Genomic DNA, 18,247 nt, shown 5'->3' on the forward strand with positions numbered 1-18,247 from the left:
TGGATTTGTCTGCCTGCCTCTCAATAAAGCCTTTAACCACAACTGCATCCGTCTCATCTGCATCTAGGTGATTTAGCATTTATAGAAGGAGTCTCCAGTGTTGTCCAACATTTTGGACTTTCCTAAATAACAATTTCTAATTGTTGGTATAAAATAACATTTATAAACCCCACTACTAACTTTTATTTTAATTAAGCAAGTTTTAAGATGCTATTCTTAATATAAACTGAACATCCATTAAATCCACCTGATTAATATTGTGTAGGTCTGACTTCTGCTGCTAAAACAGCTCTGACCCGTCGAGGCATGGACTCCACAAGACCTCTGGAGGTGCGCTGTGGTGTCTGACACCAAGACGTTAGCAGCAGATCCTTTAAGTCCTGTAAGTTGCGAGGTCGGGCCTCCATGGATCGGACTTGTTTGTCCAGAACATCCTACAGACCCGCGATCGGATTGACATCTGGGGAATTTGGAGGCAGAGTCAACACCATGAACTCTTTGTCATGTTCCTCAAACCGTTCCTGAACAGTTTTTGCAGTGTGTCAGGGAACATTATCCTGCTGAAAGACGACACTGCTATTAGGGAATACCGTTGCTATGAAGAAGTGTACTTGGTCTGCAACAATGTTTAAGTAGGTGTTAAAGTAACATCCACATGAATGCCAGGACCCAAAGTTTCCCAGCAGAACATTGCCCAGAGCATCAAGGCTTGCGTTCTTCGCAAAGTGCATCCTGGTGCCATCAGTTCCCCAGGTGAGTGCCGAACACACACCAAGTCATCAACATGATGTAAAAGAAAATGTGATTCATCAGACCAGTCCACCTTCTTCGACTGCTCCATGGTCCAGTTCTGATGCTCACGTGTCCATTGTAGGAGCTTTCAGCAGTAGACAGGCGTCAGCAAGCTGTGATGCACTGTGTGTTCGGACATCTTTCTATCACAACCAGCATTAACCTCTTCAGCAATTTGTGCTACAGAAGCTCTTCTGTAGGAACGGTCAAGCCTTTTCTCCCCACGAATCTCAGTTAGCCTTGAGCGCCCATGTCCCTGGTTCACTGATTGTCCTTCCTTGGACAACCTTTTTCCTGTTTCCAACATATCAACTAAATAAGACTGTTCACCTACTCCTTAATATATCCACTTGACGGGTGCCTTTGTAACGACAGAATCAAATGTTATTCACGTCACCTGTCCGTGGTTTTAGATTTATGGCTGACTGGTGTGGCTTCTAACGTCTACAAAGAATGGCCTGTTCGTTGATGACTAAAAGTGAAGCCTAAATTACTACAGCTCATAAGAATGGAAACTCTGACAATATAATATAATACAATAATAATTAGAAGCTCTTAATTAATCACACAGAGTCATGACGGTCTAATTTGCTGGTTACACTCTGACAATTGTTCCCTTCAAAAATGAATTAAGGCAATTAATAATAATCGTCCACGGTCATAATTGAAAATAATGGTGATGGGATTTTTAAATATAACATAGCATGTAAACTATTGAAAGCAGCTAAGATCATGCTAGCCAGGTGTGGGTTTTTTTTCATGGCTGGCAAGAACCTAAACTGGTAGCCTTCTTCACACGAGCAGGCTATTGCCAGCAGGCAAGTGATAAAGATTTATAGTAATCAGAGGGGACACTGTAGCAACATCCCACATAAACCTCAGACTGAGGGAATTAGGCACATTACAAAACACGGCATTCTCAACATGACATTTCAACCATTCACAATCACTTTATTTTACCACAGCATCGTTTATAGTGCTCAGCGTCGGCTAATTAAGTGGCTCGATTAAAGTGTTTGCTTAACTCTAATGCAGAAATGCACGACTCAGTGGAGGCGGCAGTAAAATCAGAATGAAATATGCGCACGCAATACGAATTCAACATGAACTCCCGACATGCCTCTTGTTCACCGACACGTCTGACTCATTTAAATAAATAACAGTGGCTGACAAAATTCAGTTACGTATTTAAATGGAATCAAGTATTAATCTGAAGAAATAAAATAAATAATACAATAAAATGCTCGGTGATAACTGCTCATGTAGGGTATTAGAAAGAGCCCGAGAGACTGAGAGTACACCGAGCGCCTCCCTCTAGAACTGGAAACAATTTCTTCCATCATGGTTTTTTATGAAAGACAACCCAGACCATGAAATCTCAGTCTGATCATGATGGTCAGTGGACTTAAAGTGTCTCTCTGGCCCCAGGAGAGCTTTTATCGTGGTTATGAGCACCATTCCCTTTCCACTCTCTCTACAAATTCCCCCGGAGCCCTTTCCTATAAAAGCTATGTAATAACAACTAGAGCAAGACGCTTTACCTCGTACTCTCCCTTGTCGTACTCTAAAGATGCACAGATTGCATTGCTGTTGATGTAAGTCCAGCATGACTTCCAGAATTCCTAAGATGGCGGTTTGACACATACAAATGTCAATCCTTTATTTAGAAAGCTTGCATGATTCGACATTTCTCTGGTTTCTTTTTGGATCCTAAATGATTTTATCAAGTGAACCTTTTTTTGTTTTGATGGTTGAAGGCCATTTCAGGGTTTTTAATATGCATCGTTATTTTCCCTCAGCCACAAAATCGCTCTATGGAGAGCAGCAGTTTAGTTTTTTCTTGGATTCACATGCTGTAGAAACAATGACTAGTCGGTTGCTTGAACCCAAATCAAAGGACACTTTTAGTTTATTTGCTATTTGGTCACGTAGGGCTGAAAATGTACTCACAGAACTCTTCCGTTCATTCGTCGGAGATTTAACAACAGAAAACGGCAAACAAACATTCGTCAGTGGTGCGTACAAATCACAAATATTACTTCAGCAAATATTACTGGCACTCAATAACTTACAATTTCATTAAATTATTTAATTATACAATGAACTAACTGTGAACATTTTGTTTACCACAATGGGGTCCGTTTCTGCAGCACTAAATGGTCTGCACTTATTTAGCGCTTTTTTAACCTTAGTGCTTCCAAAGTGCTTTACGCTGTGTCTCATTCACCCATTCACACACACACTCACACACCAATGGTAGCAGAGCTGCCATGCAAGGCGCTAACTTGCCATGGGGAGCAACTTGGGGTTCAGTGTCTTGCCCGAGGACACTTCGGGCTGTGGAGTCACGTGGGCCGGGAATCGAACCGCCAACCCTACGATTAGTGGACAACCCTTTGGCTCAGTTTGCACCTTTGCATCTACAAAATAATTCTACCTGCAACCCAAAACACAAGGCAGTAAGTGAAGTGATTCAGAGTCGAATCGCTTTCTCACTGCAAATGAACCATCCTGGAGTTGACTTGGAAGCAGAGCGAGTCCACCTCGCACACTTCAGATGCTCAGACCGGCTGTTTTGGCACGCACCCCAATGCGATTGCTGTGTTTTGACCTGAACAAAGAAAAAAAAAACAAAAAAAAAAAAAAACGCACCAATCTGACTAAACTCCATCTCGATCTCTATTTTCCGATGGAACTTCGCCGACATCACGTACTTTGAATCCCCAGAAAACAAGCAAGCACCTTCTGTCTACAAAGACGTTGCACTCTAACTGCAGTTATTATCTTCATATGTCACTGTCATAGCAACAACAAGCAGGAGAGCTGGAAAGGGCAGGAGGTGCACCAGAATGGTTTTAAATGATAGGATTCCCCAACATGTAGCGTCTCATCGAATCACACCAACACACCGTTCTGACATTCACTCTACCCGTCCTAATGTGGACTGAACACGCTGGTTATAGCACCAGCATTTAGGTCTACACATCACATCCATCATCGGTGCCATAGAACACTTTGTTTTGTTTGTTTTCTAAACTGGAACATCAGGGAGATATACAACCATTTTACAGCACCAGTGCCAAAAATACATTTGATCCAAAGTTAACATGATAAATGAGCCATTTCTACAGTTGCGATCAAAATTATTCAACCCCCATTGCAAATCAGATTTATTGTCAAAATTTTCACACTTTCAGCTGTTTGCAATGAACAAATCAAACAATTGAAATAGTTCAACACAATGAATGCTTCAAGTGGCTTCCCCAAATTCAACTGAAAAATGCAACTTAGAATAACTTCTCCAGTTTATAAAAGTATTCAACCCCGTCATGGCAAGCATGTTTAGTACTGTTATGTTCTGCTGAATACGAGATGCAGAGCTTCTGGCAGTGTTCCTGAGGAATCTTAGCCCATTCCTCATGAGCAATGGCCTCCAGTTCAGTAATATTCTTTGGTTTGTGCGCTGCAACCACCTTCTTCAAATCCCACCAGAGCTTTTCTATGGGTTTCGAGTCAGATGACTGTGATGGCCCTGTAGAATCTTCCAGCACTTCTTCTACAACCAAGCCTTGGAAATCATTATAAGTTGCATTTCCAGTTGAATTTGGGGAAAGCACAATTGCTTTTGGTTGATTTGTTCATTGCAAACAGCTGAAAGTTTGTCAATTTTGACAATAAACCTGATTTGCAATGGGGGTTGAATCATTTTAATTGCAGCTGTATATAATCAGCTTAATGTTAGAAACTATTATCACATTAGCGAGTACAATGACATGCTGTATAAAATGCGAGACATTGTTCTTGCAATGTGACAGGAAGAAAGGTGCTGAGATCAATCAAGTTTCACTCCTCATTACACAGCAGGCTATGATACTGATTAGCAGTAGTCTAGCACAGGAGAATTTTTAATCTCCTGTACATCCTGAACAGCTTTTATTGTGCGTTCATTTTTTTCCACGTGATTCCACTGAGAATGCACTCTTTTACACGAAAACACCCGCAATCACTCCAAAAGCCCAGGGAGGAAAAAAAAAGCCCTTGGTATGGCATGTTATGCTCCTTGACACTTCAGCCAGTTCAATACAACCTGCGCCTCCCCCGAGACTGAGAACTGCAACAGAAATGAGACTGCCAGACGGATGGTGGTGTATGTCGTGCCCAGACAATCAAAGCAATCTCCACAACGGCTTATGTAAGAATGTAGCTGAGGGCATCAAATACATCTGCTTTGAGGTGTGCTTTGAAAGCGATGACCAAATATTGTGAAAAACATTGCTTACATGGGAATTCACACTGGATTTTGGAGCATAGTGGAAGAATATCATATGCTACATACTATATATATTTCAGTCAGTCATCATTGCAATCGATAAAACGAGGGTCGTAAGGATTTTAACATCCCAACATTACGAGCAGGATCTTTACCACTGAGCCACGGGAAGTAGTTTAGAAAATGTAAATACATCAAATTCATTCACGTTATCACATTTGGCAGACACTTGGCAGGTAAGCAAGTATGGTAGTAAGAAACAAAACAAAAAAGTAAGTAAGAGAGAAAGAAAGTAAGGTAAGTAAGTAGGCAAGTTAAAAAGTAAGTATGTAAGGTAAGTAAGTTAGAAAGAAAGAAAGTATGCAAGTAAGGTAAGTAAGTTAGAAAGAAAGAAAGTATGTAAGTAAGGTAAGTAAGTTAGAAAGAAAGAAAGAATGTAAGTAAGGTAAGTAAGTTGGCAAGTTAAAAATTAAGTAAGGTAAGTAAGTTAGAAAGAAAAAGTATGTAAGTAAGGTAAGTAAGTAGGCAAGTTAAAAAGTAAGTAAGTAAGGGAAGTACGTTAGAAAGAAAGTATGTAAGTAAGGTAAGTAAGTTAGAAAGGAAGAAAGTATGTAAGTAAGGCAAGTTAGAAAGAAAGTATGTAAGTAAGTTAGAAAGGAAGAAAGTATGCAAGTAAGGTAAGTAAGTTAGAAAGAAAGAAAGTATGTAAGTAAGTAAGGTAAGTAAGTTAGAAAGAAAGTATGTAAGTAAGTAAGGTAAGTAAGTTAGAAAGAAAGTATGTAAGTAAGTTAGAAAGGAAGAAAGTATGTAAGTAAGGTAAGTAAGTTAGAAAGAAAGAAAGTATGTAAGTAAGGTAAGTAAGTTAGAAAGAAAGAAAGTATGTAAGTAAGGTAAGTAAGTTAGAAAGAAAGTAAGTAAGGGAAGTAAGTTAGAAAGAAAGTATGTAAGTAAGTTAGAAAGGAAGAAAGTATGTAAGTAAGGTAAGTAAGTTAGAAAGAAAGAAAGAATGTAAGTAAGTAAGGGAAGTAAGTTAGAAAGAAAGTATGTAAGTAAGAAAGTAAGTAAGTAAGGTAATTAAGTAGGTAAGTAAGTATGTAAGTAAGTATATGATAAAGTACTTAATTAAGTAAGTAGATAGACAGATAGACCAATAGCCAAACAGACAGATATATTGACAGATAGATAGATAGATAGATAGTTAAACAGGTAGTTTAAAAAGAGCTTTTTTAAATATAAAAACAAACATATATAATGCATATAAGCCTGTATGTAAGGTCAACCAAATTAGATAAGAGAAAATGAAAAATAAAAGAGCAGCAGAGAATTATATTGTTTACTAGTATTAAAGCAAACTTGAACTCAAAATGTGCTTAAAAAAATTAATAAATTCTCACCTTTTTTCCCCCCATTTAGACTTTTAATCCACAATATTTCAGTAAGCATTATGTATGAGCTCAGTTTATTGAGCCACAAAATAAGCTCCACAGCTTTGGGCCTGTCATGTCCAATATGCAAATTCTTTGAGAATGATATGGCACCTGGGGACCTGCATGCTAAAACTGCTTCACTGATGTGAATAATGTTATGGTATATTTTCACAGGTTTGCCTACTGTCACAACATACTGAGAATCTAACAATGCAAAACGAGACTCGGATACAAAAACCCAGTTAGAACCTTCACTAGCTAGTTAGCTAGTGAGAAAGCACAATTTGTTTATTTATTTATTTATTTTTGTCCATTGTTAAAAGCGCTATACAAATAAAATTGAATCGAGTTCGTCTAGGATCCCTCTAGGTGAAAGACTGCGCAGTGTGTGAGCCTTGTCTGCGATCGCTACATCCAAAAAACAACAAATCACAAGCGATAAAAGTCATTTACAATGAGCAATACAGCAATTCTGAGATTTTGAAAGTCGTGGAGTATATAAATGTGTTTTCTGTGCTTCTTGCCTTTGCTTTCCAAAGTTCATGATTCCACATCTCTTACTTTCCACAAACACACTGGAGACAGGAAAATGCACAACAAACAGATGGTAATTTCTAAGCAATAGAGTTTGGTTTCAGGGACAATATGGTGCCATAAGACAGTTCTCCAAATAGAGAGCAATTTCCAATAAAGTGCATTTTACACAAAAACATGGCCTTGCTATTTATGATCGTGCCAAGAACCGGAGGGCTTGTGTTTAACAGCCATATGCACGCATTGCCTTGGGTACAGTGCCAATGTGTAGGTCTGAGGAAGGCATTCCCGGCAGTCTCTAATGGGCTAAACCATTAGTTTTGGCAAATGGGCAAACCCATGGGTTTGGCAGATTGAAAACCTGGCAACATGTGAGGACACTGAATTTCACTATGGCAGAAAACAAATGCATCTCAATAAACCTGATGATAAATGCATCCAAATTGATTTAGATCTTGAGTATGGTGCATAAGGATGCTCAATGTTACACATTACTAGATCAAGTGTTCTTGACTGCAATCACCATAAATTTGCTAGAAATAAAGAACAGAAATAAAACTAACCTAAAACACAAAACCATTCATGTCAAGGGAATAATATGCCAATAAATAAATACATTTTCCATCAACATTAGAAAAACCATCAGTACCATACTAAAGAGGTATGGCAAAGAGGCACTACCATGGGAACACTTCAACCTATGAATAATTCAAACCTGTTGCATACAACCATTGCTTACTTTATTTAATTTTTCCCTTCAACCTGACACTGGACCGGCAATTACTTTGGACTGACACACTGTATTCATTGACACTCTATTCATTTGGTGAAAAATGTAATCATCCCTGCCACTGAGAGAGAACCGTATTCTCCTTTGACATTGTAAAAAAAAAATAAAAAATAAAATATGATCAAAGCATGACTTCACATCAAAGTCTAGATAGATGTTCAAACTGTCATTATACGAACCGGCATCAGAGCAAGCATGTGCAAGAGCGATGTGAGGAACCGACACAAAATACCAAAGAAAATCTTGAAAAACTTAATGAAGGCAAACGCGTCAATTAAAACAAGAAATGAGATGGCACGGTCAATGACAACAAAGCACCACCTAGCTTTCTAGGTCAGTATGTACCTAAAATCAATTTAGAAAAACTTCCATAGACTTATAATGTATACTTTATAGTATACATAATAAAGTAAGTAAGTAAGAAAGAACGAAGGTAAAATATATATTTATAATCAGACTGTTATTTGTACTTTATTGCTAATTGCACATCCACATTTACTGTAATACTGTTACTTGCTATTTGCATATTTACATTTAGTCTAATACACTGTATGTACCTACTGTATGTATCATATTGCATGCATCATGCTGTTTACCACTGTACTGGTTATCTCAACCTATTGCACCTCAATTCCAATTTATTGCATTTCATTTAATTGCCATTTGCATCATTCTGTTTACCTTTACCTGTACACTGTTAACTTATCGCACTAGAACATTTATTTCATCAAACTTTTTTACTGTTTGCACAACTGGGTGGGTGCTAACTGCATTTCATTGCCTCTGTACTTGTACTCTGACAATGACAATAAACTTGAACCTAACCAAACCTAACTTAAGTAAGTAAGGTATGTAAGTAAGCAAGTAAGTAAGAAAGGAGGAAATAAAGTAAGTAGGTAAGCAAGTAAGAAATTAGGAAATTAAGTGGGTAAGTAAGTAAGTAAGTAGGAAATTAAGTAGGTAAGTAAGTAAGAAAGTAGGAAATTAAGTAGGTAAGTAAGTAAGAAAGTAGGAAATTAAGTAGGTAAGTAGGTAGGAAAGTAGGAAATTAAGCAGGTAAGTAAGAAAGAAAGTAGGGAATTACGTAGGTAAGAAAGTAGGAAATTAAGCAGGTAAGTAAAACAGTAGGAAATTAAGTAAGTAAGAAAGTAGGAAATTAAGCAAGTAAGAAAGTAGGAAATTATGTCGGTACGAAAGTAGGAAATTAAGTAGGTAAGTAAGTAAGAAAGTAGGAAATTAAGTAAGTAAGAAAGTAGGAAATTAAGCAAGTAAGAAAGTAGGAAATTAAGTAGGTAAGAAAGTAGGAAATTAAGTAAATAAGAAAGTAGGAAATTAAGCAGGTAAGAAAGTAGGAAATTAAGTAAATAAGAAAGTAGGAAATTAAGCAGGTAAGAAAGTAGGAAATTAAGTAGGTAAGTAAGTAAGAAAGTATGAAATTAAGTAGGTAAGAAAGTAGGAAATTAAGTAGGTAAGTAAGTAAGAAAGTATGAAATTAAGTAGGTAAGAAAGTAGGAAATTAAGTAGGTAAGAAAGTAGGAAATTAAGTAGGTAAGAAAGTAGGAAATTAAGTAGGTAAGTAAGTAGGTAAGTAAGTAAGAAAGTAGGAAATTAAGTAGGTAAGAAAATAGGAAATTAAGTAGGTAAGTAAGTAAGAAAGTAGGAAATTAAGTAGGTAAGAAAGTAGGAAATTAAGTAGGTAAGTAAGTAGGAAATTAAGTAGGTAAGTAAGTAGGAAATTAAGTAGGTAAGAAAATAGAAAATTAAGAAGGTAAGAAAGTAGGAAATTAAGTAGATAAGTAATAAAGTAAGAAATTAAGTAAGTAGGTAAGAAAGTAAGGTGAGTAAAGAAGGTAACTAAGTAGGTAAGTATATAAGGTAAGTACGCAAGCAAATAAATATGTAAGAACGTACTTAAGTATCAAAACTACTTCCATAGCCTTAAAGTGTATGCACTAATAATCTAAAATAATACTTCTCACGTACTACAGAAATTTGACAGCACTAACATTAATTTTAAGAGAAAAAAGGTTGGCGAGGGACAGTTTGTAGCTTAAGTGATAACAAAAACTAACTTGACAAATGGATAAAAAGTACATCATCCTTTAATAAATAAATTAAATAGACAAAAAATAAATAAAAAAAATCAGACCTCAAGAACTTTTCCCATGTTGGAAAACATATTGACTGTTACAAAGCCCTGACACTGGAGACTCCTTCCAAAACATGTCCTTAAAGAAAGCTTCACTATATCAACAATTAACTACATTAAAATGCCCATAGGTAAGCTGTTACTACAGAAAAAAAAAAAAAAAATCACGTATTGCAACATGTGCATTAATACAAACAAACCTGTGTCTTGATGATGCAGATAATTCATCAACACCTTCTTACCAATCAGAATTAAGCTTTCAACACCACTGTGGTATAAATTCATATAACAACACTAAGTAGTCACCCTTGTTTACTAAGCCTTATGCTTCACTCACGCTTTCCAGTTTTAGTGTTGAAAAAAGGTTAAATATCATTTTGGCGGCTCTTGCAAGCATCAGGTGCCAAATGTGTGAAAGTGTGGGAAGAATAAGAAAAACAACAGTGGGGGAGTAGGCGCAGAAAAATGAGCACGCATAGCCTTAAGCTGTAGATCAGGTTTGCACCCTCTAGCTGAAAAAGGGTTGGGGGGGGGGGGGGGGATCTAAAATATAGATATACTGCTGGCAGTCCATGTGGATTCTATAGGAGATGAAGGATAAAACAAGACAAATGAAGGAAAAGCACAGATGGCAGTAGCTGTCAGTAACAGCATTCTGGGCCAATGGTATGAAACAGTTTGATCTCTCTGTGGAAGCTTGGAAAAATGCCATAATAACGAAAAGAAGGAGGGAAAGTTAGACACTAATGACTCAAAGAGAAATGTAGGAAAATGTTTGCTGTGGGCAGACAGAAGGATGAAAGAGGAAATGCGAAAGAGGCACACTGACAACCGAAATACGTTACATTTGTGACAACTGCTCTGTTTGTGGGCTCAGTGCTAATGGCAGAAATCCAATGAAGTCCTGCTCCTTCAGCAAGGCCCTTAAACGTTAAATACGCCCATGCACTGGAAGTTTAACGTAGTGACAGACTGCTAGAGTCTGGGCCAAACTGAAACTGCTCTATAGCACATTATGGTGCACCACCAAATGTGACTCCAAACCCGGCCCATTATATTTCTGCAAAGTTTGTATTGAAATAAAGCCAAATTATCAATCAGCATAGAGTCAACTTCCATATTACAGTATACTCAAATGATGCCATATGATACATATGGCCAAAAGTATGTGGACACCCCCCCCACTCCATATTAATATGGCGGCCAAGTCCATATTAATGCCATGCCTTTGGAACGGGATGTTCAACAAGCACAGTGTCAGACGTCCACAAACTTTTGGCCATCGACAGTATGTTGATCATACCCCATATCGTTACTTGCAATTAGTTAGTAAACTGCCTACAAACTAGAAGTCATCATTAAAAAAAAATGAAGCCGGCAAGCCTCCTTAATGGCAGTGGCCAAAACAGAGAAGAAATAATTAAGCTACAGCTCAAGCAGCAGTGAGAAATCTTAGTGTAATGCATAGCTGTGACTTGACATTCAAATCCCACACTAATAATGTCAACACATCATTTACCATTCAACGAACACAGCATGAATTAAACCAAACAATCCATGATGATGATGATGATGGTGGTAATGTGGGGTCATGCTTTTATCCACTCCCAGTTATATTGGTAATATGATTTGTTTTAGTGGCGTAGTTAATCACTTATCAAAGGAAGCACATGAGCACATACATTAGCATCATTGCACTAGAAACTATTTAAATAGCTTATATAAGTGTTATAGCCTCTGGCATGGAAAGACATCTCTGAATGCCTGACAGACTATGATACAAATAGTTTTAATATCATGTGCTACCTTGCTGAACATCTCAAGAAAAGTTATGAGATACTGGAACACAGTATGCTTCCTAAAATAAAATGGCAATATTTTCTGCAAATATTCATTTCTACATTTTTAATATTGTTAATATTCATAATCATATATGATAGATCACATATCATTCAATCTTTATGTACGCACACATATACATACATATATATATATACATATATAGATAGATAGATAGATAGAAAAAGGGTTGTGGATGCATAGGAGTCTGGCAAGGGATTTAAAAAAGATCCACAAATTATTTGAAATACATCATTCCACTGTAAAGAAAAAGAAGTCTTCAAGAACCCAAAAAAATAATTCGCTAGTAGGTCTTGCAACTGTTGGTGTCAAAGTGCATGCTTCTAATATCAGAAAGAGATTGCACAAATTTGACCTGCATGGGAGGTGTGCCAGGAAAAAGCCTTTGCGGGACTACAGTTTGAAAATGAACATATAGGCAAAGACCGAGCCTTTTGGAATATTGTGCTCTAGACAGACGAATCAAAGATAGAGTTGTTTGGCCATAGTAACAGCAGACATGTTTGGCGCATACTAAAGACAGCCTTTCAGGAGAAGCACCTCATACAAACTGTCAAGCACGGTGGTGGAAATGTTATGGTTTGGGGTTGCTTCACTGCCTCAGGGACTGGACAGCTTGCATTCATTGACTCAACAATAAATTCTGCATCATATCAAAGAGTGCTTGAATATAACGTGGGGCCATCTGTCTGAAAGTTGAAGTTGAACTGAAAGTGGACCTGTCAACAGGATAATGATCCTAAGCACACTAGCAAATCCACCAGGCAATGGCTCAAAAAAAAGAAGAAATGGAGGGTTATGTAATGGCCTTGTCAAAGCCCGGATTTGAATCCCATTGAAATGTCGTGGGGGATTTGAAACGGACCGTACATGCAAGAAAACCCTCAAACATCCTGCAATTGAAAACATATTGCATGGAAGAGTGGTCAACACTTCCAGCGAGCCTGGTGGACAATTATGCAAAACACCTACATGAAGTTATTTCCGCTAAAGGGGGCAATACTAGCTTCTGACGCCGAGGGTGTACTTACTTTTTCCACAGAAGAATCTCACATCTATTAATATCACTTCTATTGAGATCTGTCGAATAAATGATTGAAAAGCTAACTAACCTTGTCGTTTTGCTCAAGTATATCGACTTCGTTAACAGGCACTATTCATGATCAAATGTTTGCATGTCCAAAAGTGGTTAGCATGATTGCCTTGCACCTCCGAGGTTGGGGGTTCGAATCCCGCCTCCGCCCTGCGTGCGCACAGTTTGCATGTGCTTCCGGGGTTTCCTCCCCCAAACTAAAGACATGTAACCTGATCCTTTTAATACAGTTCACATTTACATTGTAGATACTCACTCATCTGCACATATACGTATACCTTACCATTCTATTTATCTGCGTACTCTGCACTTTACTACTACTGTGTGCGGTTAGATGCTAATTGAATTCATCTTCTCAATATTTATTTCAGTGCGTTGCTTTTTAATGCATTTCCCCCCTCTTGTTGATCATGTCTTCTTTTCAGTTTACCCTTTAACAGTATGAAATGATTACCATCTTATTCCATTTCCTTTATAACTTACTCGTTTATTTCCACATGACGCTGTACTTATTAATGACACGACTGGTGACAGAGTAGTCGGGACGTCTATACGCCAATTCATGACGGAGCTGTGCATTTCATATTCTCTTCCCTTCCCACTGTTTAGCCCACAGCCGCCCTCCCCACCTCTACACGGCGAAAAGTTTACTTGCAGCCAGGCATTAATAATTCATCGCTCGCAGTGGACACGATGAATACCAATTCCCTCATATTGCAAGGCACTATCATCAAGGCTGATTGTGGCATCTAAGGTCATTAACTTCATCTTTGGCAATGTGCCTGCACATTCAAATGACCGGCACAGACTGCTGACACCAAGGTTACACAATGCAGCATCTTCGCCACTCAGAGCCACAGCGAGGAAGGAAAAAAAAAAACAACAACCGGAAATCTCATTGTAGAGTTCAAACACTTTTTGCTTTAGACTTTGCTCTTTGCCCTCTGCAAACATGAACTGTGGTTTGTGCTTGGCCAAAAAAACAACAAAAAAAAAACAACAACTAAACACTTCTGCAGAATATGAGACAGGAGCATTGCCCACGAGGTATCTTTCCAATAACTCTGAATACACATTGGAGAAAGAAGGTAAATTACAAACAATAAAATAAACCATTCAAATGCACACGCTCACCATTTTGTGCTTGTCCGCTAAAGATCTTGCTGAACTCACTTCCCAGCTTCTCAGTTCCATGCGGCTCAACTGGCTCTGCGATTTCTCCTGCCGTCCCAATACAACTGCAAATTAATTTCAAGCGACGCAAACCGTTAAGCAGCATCAAAACTATACATGACAGCAGTGCTGCTGATTGCATTACAGTTAGATTTTGTCATGACTGAGGATCGTTTCTGAAAATTAGCGTCACAATTACGGTGTTCCCGAAGGCAAGTAAATCAAATCTCAGGTTAGTGGCTTGATTAGCTGTTGTTCGAAATGTAAACAACAACACAACACAGTTGGTTTTCACATCCGAGTGAAACTAAACAGGGTTAAAATCCTGAACAAAAATCAGGAAATGAAAGCTTGAGATCTTGGGAAATAATGCTTTCTGATACCATCACAGTACACAAAGGTTTGTGATGCACACGTGTAGAAAGAAACAGAAGAACGTGTAAACAAAGGAAAGAAAGAATGCGCCTTTGAGTTATTGACTGACTCCTGGTTCATGTATATTTTCAGAGTGAACCGCAATGCCTTCTCCTCCTCCTCCTCCTCCTCCTCCCTCACTCTTCTGCTGTATAACTAAATCAAGACATTATACATCACCAAGACTGAATGAGGTTTGCTTACAAAATCCCAGGCAGGCTTTCGGTGCCAATTAAGTCATGCAGTCTAAAAGCGCACCGTGTCTTTGAATCACATGTTGAATTGCCATCAATTTTCTGCATCTAGATTAGTCAATATTCACAGCTGGATAATGTTTTTCATGCGGCTGAAAATCGGCTTACGGAAGGCAGCGGAGGGACTAAATACAAAATAAAACTGCTCCTTTAAGGCTGTAGTTAAATCACATCGTCTAAACAAGGAGCATGGAGTATATACACCCATATTTATTGTGTTTTTTTTTTATCAATTCAAAGCTCTCACATTTTAACCTACCGTACAAGCAAGAAACGATATACTACTTGTACACATTATGCCCTTTTGCATTCAGCTGCAGACGTTATTTGTATTTCTTCACTAGTGGCACATCATACATTCTCATTGAAAGCTGAGCTCCTCTAAGGGTTAAACTAGACTCGCCCATGGCTTTTACAGAATGATTGACTGTGACTCAAAATAGCCATTGGTGCTGACAGCATCTAGCTTCCACTTTCTTTAACTGTTGTTTTTTTTTTTCTTCCAAAGCTTCAAAGGCTTTCGAACTTACTGGAACAAACACTACATATGTGAGTGTGGGGGCAGCTGGACCAGCTGTGCCCAGGTTAGAGCCCAGGTTTATGCACTGCTAAATATTAATAGCCGAATTTCCACTGAGAAACTTTAGCTCAGGAACGCTGGTCTGGAACTGAAACAAAAAAAGGCCTTCAGTTCCTCGTGTGGTGCCACTGTGATGCCAATATCGAACCTACAACCATAGAAGCAATATGGGAGACACAATATTAACACACTGCATTTCAATCTCAAAATATAAGTTATGTTATATCCATCCATCCATCCGTTTTCTATACCGCTTTATCCTTTTCAGGGTCACGGGGAAACCTGGAGCCTATCCCAGGAAGCATCGGGTACAAGGCGGGGTACACCCTGGACAGGGTGCCAATCCATCGCAGGGCACACGATCACATACACACTCACACACCCATTCATACACTACGGACACTTTGAACATGCCAATCAACCTACCATGCATGGCTTTGAACTGGGGGAGGAAACCCCCGCAGCACGACCCAGATCACGTGAGCTTCCAACAGCAATGGCGGCGTAGTACTGTTTTGCTGATTGTGTACTAAGTAGAGATGGCAAAACGCCAAGTATCGCTGGCATCCCTGGAGGAAGAGTGAGCTAAAGATCCTAATCGTGATTCTGAAGGGGAATTACGCTCCATCGTCGCCGAGGAGCTAAAGATGCATCTTGGTGTCATTAGAGAAATGTTTAAGGAAGGATTCGACCCGAGCGCTAACAGACTTGGATTGATGGAAGATGATGTTCAGCTAATAAGAAATAACTTTGACAATATGCAGACAGCTATCCGTAACGCAAAATAATAAAAAAAAAAAAAAAGAGACACCTCCGAAGTGAAATTATTAGTGGACTCCTTTCAAGAAAAGATGGCGAGAATTGAAGACAAAAGCTGTCAGTCTAATATTCGTCTAGTGAGCCTCAGAGAGGGTGTAGAAAGAGATGACCCGTGCGATTTATACAGAACCTCCCCAAACGGATACCTTCTCTTGCTGACAAGGTAATGGAGATTGAAAGAGCACACCGTATTTACAGCAGTGAGCGCTCCAAATCCAGCCCTCGCACATTCATCTTTAAGATGCTACGCTGTCAAGATCGGAACGCGATCCTGAATGGCGCTCGAGCTGCTGGCCGAATCCTTCGTATGGAAGCTCCGCTGCTTTTCTTCCCAGACTACAGCACCCCATACAGCGTCTAAGATAGAGCGATGGCGCTGGCGATGAAGAAGTTGATGCAGTTGGGAATATCGTCCTTTTCGCTCTATGCCGTAGTGGTGAAAGTTACTTAACAAGAGAAGATTTCACTTTTGAGGTTGAAATGTTCGTCCTCAAGCTGTAAAGTCTACCTCAAAGGGGCGTTGTGCCAGCGATGTGACAGGAATCCGAGCTGGATGAAAACGAAGCTGCTATGGATGATGTTAATGGGAAGGCCTGAGTGATTTTCTCTGTCCGGAATAGAGACTTGGTCAGGAGTTGACGGACGAGCCAGGTCGGCCTGCCAGGTCGGCCGCATATCCAAACTGTGTTAATTTAACAGCGGGTAGAAGAGTCTGTTCTAGGTCTTTGCTAACTGACTGTATTGTTACCGTTTTTCTTTTTGCTTTCCATGCCTGAGATCACCCATGTAAATTTAAATTCTTTTATGCATATCTTTGACTGCTGATACGTTTGCTAGAGGTCACTTTATGGTCCTCCCGCTCATTGACAGTATTGGATTGATAGGTTATTGTTGTTCCCCAACAACACATGGTTATAAATATATTGTCCTGGAATGTTAATGGCTTAAATGGCCATATTAAGTGAACCAAATATTTAGATTACCGGAGACAATCCGAGAAAAAAAAATGTACGAGAGTACTTGTACAAGAGTCTCATTTGAAATCAGTTGACGTACATCGCTTTCAAAATAAATACTTCAAAGTGATTTTCTCCTCTTCAGTCGCCAATAAAACCAAAGAGGCGCTGATAGTGTCTAAGCACAAATACAGATTTCTCAATTATACAGTCTGGTGGTGATACAGAAGGCCGAATCACTTATGTATTTGGTCTCCTGAATAATACTAAACATGCTTTTGTGTCTGTATATGCACTGAACCCGTATTTTTTCAAGAACGAATAAGTTTGTTTTTGAGTTTGGAGGAATGCCTTGTTGTTATGGGGGGGGGGGATTTTAATTCTGTGATAGACCCTCTGTTAGATATATCTCATGCCTCTAAGGCAGGGGTGTCCAATCTTATCCGGAAAGGGCCGGTGTGGGTGCAGGTTTTCATTCCAACCAAGCAGAAGCCAAACCTGATTCCACCTGTTCAATCGGTTGATCTTGGGCTTTCAATAGACTCAGGTGTGGCTTCTGCTTGGTTGGAATGAAAACCTGCATCCACACCGGCCCTTTCCGGATAAGAATGGACATCCCTGCTCTAAGGGTATGTTTACATGACAACGATTTATTAAAAACATCAACATGTCCACCATGTTGATCCGGGTGAGTCTGCCCTATAAACAAATACAAGTAAACGTGGGAGCTGTGTTTCTTTCTGGATAAAAAGCACAATAATGTTTACATTTCTCAAACGATTTCAGAACAATAATAGTTCTGTCTCCAGTTACTTAGACTCTCGATAGTTAGACTTGGAGAATGATTTACTGTCATAAGTAATTGTGAAAACTCACGCTCGACACGCATAGATCCGGCTTTTTTTTTTTTCTTGGTTAATAAATGCCGAGACGTCCCTAATGTTATACAGATTAAATGTACATGATGCATAAAGGTTTTTTTCATAACAAAAAGGCATTCCTCCAGACTCAAAACCAAAGACTGAATGCGCAATGTGATGAGGTCGCATGACGCGTCCTGGCCCAAATCTGCGGAGAATCCGTCGTTTTCAAAAATTGCAAGCTCCTCCAAATATTGCAAAGTTTGCTTGATTTTA

The 18,247-nt window shown here is 38.9% G+C and overlaps 1 protein-coding gene across 6 annotated transcripts in view; it reads right to left on the reverse strand.

Moving 5' to 3' along the window:
• The window catches only part of enox2 (ecto-NOX disulfide-thiol exchanger 2), a 296,308-nt gene that overhangs the window by 234,282 nt on the left and 43,779 nt on the right, over window positions 1-18,247 (reverse strand). For 2 of the 6 annotated variants that reach the window (XM_053641139.1, XM_053641140.1), the window contains one exon: window positions 14,050-14,153. The exons of the other annotated variants lie outside the window; for them this stretch is intronic. The gene's annotated coding sequence lies outside the window, so the exon portion shown is untranslated. The remainder of the gene's footprint in view (window positions 1-14,049; window positions 14,154-18,247) is intronic. 6 annotated transcript variants of the gene reach the window in all.

Source organism: Ictalurus furcatus, chromosome 14, assembly GCF_023375685.1.
Source record: "Ictalurus furcatus strain D&B chromosome 14, Billie_1.0, whole genome shotgun sequence".
Taxonomy (NCBI): domain Eukaryota; kingdom Metazoa; phylum Chordata; class Actinopteri; order Siluriformes; family Ictaluridae; genus Ictalurus; species Ictalurus furcatus.